This window comes from Chrysochloris asiatica, unplaced genomic scaffold (assembly GCF_000296735.1).
Source record: "Chrysochloris asiatica unplaced genomic scaffold, ChrAsi1.0 scaffold00077, whole genome shotgun sequence".
NCBI classification, from domain to species: domain Eukaryota; kingdom Metazoa; phylum Chordata; class Mammalia; order Afrosoricida; family Chrysochloridae; genus Chrysochloris; species Chrysochloris asiatica.
The window spans coordinates 10,208,640-10,210,755 of record NW_006408595.1 but is presented as its reverse complement, the minus strand read 5'-3'; positions in this window follow the sequence as shown (position 1 = coordinate 10,210,755).

Genomic DNA, 2,116 nt, shown 5'->3' with positions numbered 1-2,116 from the left:
TTGTCTCAGTAACCTCATATGCATGTGAAAGTTGGACAGTGAATAAGGAAGATTGTAGAAAAAATTGATGCATTGGAATTATGGTATTGAAAGAGAATATTGAAAGTACCATGGTCTGCTAAAAGAACAAACAGATCTGTGTTGGAAGAATCACTGCCAGAGTGCTCCTTGGAAGTCAGGATGGCCAGACTCCAGCTCTCATACTTTGGACATATTATCAGGAGGGACTATTTCCTGGAGAGGGATATCACATTTGGTAAAGTGGAAGATCGGAGAAAGAGAAGAAGACCCCCAAAGAGATGGATTGGCACAGTGATAGTAGCAACGAGCTCAGGTGCAGCAATGTTTGTAGGGTTAGCGCAGGACCAGGCAGTGTTTCATTCTATTGTGCCTTGGGTCACTATGAGTCGGTTCTGACACTGTGGCACCTATCAGCAAGAAACTTGTACCATCACATTGAAACACCTTTGCTAACACACTCTATCTGTGTATTAAGGAGCTCTGGTAGCGGTGTGGTTTTGAATCGGGCTGCTAACCTCAGGGTAAGTAGTTTGAAACTACCAGCTGTTCCACAGGGGAAATATGAGACTTTCTGCTCCCGTAAAGATTTACAGCCTCGGAAACATGTATAGAGTCGCTATGAGTCGGAACCGACTCCACTGCACATCGCCATCCATTTTGTGTATTGCTGTTGTTGATAAGTGCCGTCAAGTCGCCTCCGACTCAGCTAGACTTTTATAATTTTCCCGAGGAGCAGCTGGTGAGTTTGAACAGCTGTCTTTGTGATTAGCAGTCTAGTGCTGATACAAGAGTGCCACACCAGGAGTCTCCTTTATGAATTAGATCCCTTTCCACACTTTATCGCTCTTTGCTACCACTATGCAAAAATGCTCATATGTGTCCCATGATAACACACACACACACACACACAAACAAACAATCAAAACCCGAAGACGGGCTCCTTTGATTCGGCTCTCGTTTCTCTCTAGTTAGTGCTGTGTTTCTCGCCTCTTTATGGCAAAATTGGAATAAAGAAGAGAGAAACTGTTTCCAATTTCACAGTTCTTATTTTCCCTTGAACCATTCCAAAAGTCTTCTGCCTCCATGGTCCAGCTGAGTAACTCTGACCAAAGTTACCAAAGATCTCTGCAATTCTAAATTCAAAGGTCAAATATCAATCCTCATTTTACTTGAAGAAGCATGTGACACTTCCAAGGTACTTTTGATTTTGTTCCTAATTCACTGGCTTATAATTCTTTTCTTTTACTGCTCTCACAGCTTTTATGTTGGAGTGCCCCAGAACTCTTATTCTTCTCTTTTCTGTCTATTCACATAATCTCTGTGTTCTCATTTAGTGTTTAAATACCATGTACACACAGATGACTCCCACATTTATATTTCCTATGTGTGTGTATCTTTTCTTTTAATCTTGATCATATACTTCATTTAGACTATCCATTTAGATAGTCACCACTAGACTACTGGGTCACCTCCAGGTTAATTTGTCTCACACTCACCTTCTGATTAATGCTCTCTTTCACAAAGCACTCTCTTGTCTAGTTTCTCTCATCCTAGGTAGTGTAGTAGTTATGAAATGGGCTGCTAACGTCAGGGTCAGCAGTTGGAAACTACCAACTGCTCCGTGGAAGAAAGATGAGGCTTTCTGCTCCCATAAAGATTTACAGCCTTGGAAACCCTGTGCAGGGCTGCTATGAGTCGGAACTGACTCCAAGGCACATAACAACAAGTTCTGTGAGAGCTAGCTAGATGATGACTGTTCTGTGTATGGTTTACAGGATATTCTGATGATGACATTGGCCAAAAGGGGATATAGAATAGCTTAAGTTACACAAGTGAATTGGGAAAAGAAGCTAATATTTCCTCAGTGCTCAGTAACCTGATATTAAAGAGGAATTGATATGCATTGATTTATTACTCATTTTCTGATTCCTATGGTTTTGCTTAGTCATTTTACTCTTGTTGAAAATCCATTTTAAAATAATTTACCACTGAATGAAAGCGTATGTTACAGAAGAAACATTTTGTGGCTCTGGAGTTATGGTGTGGCAATATAGGATAAGCTCTGGTTTGCTAACCACAAAGTCAGTGGTTCAAA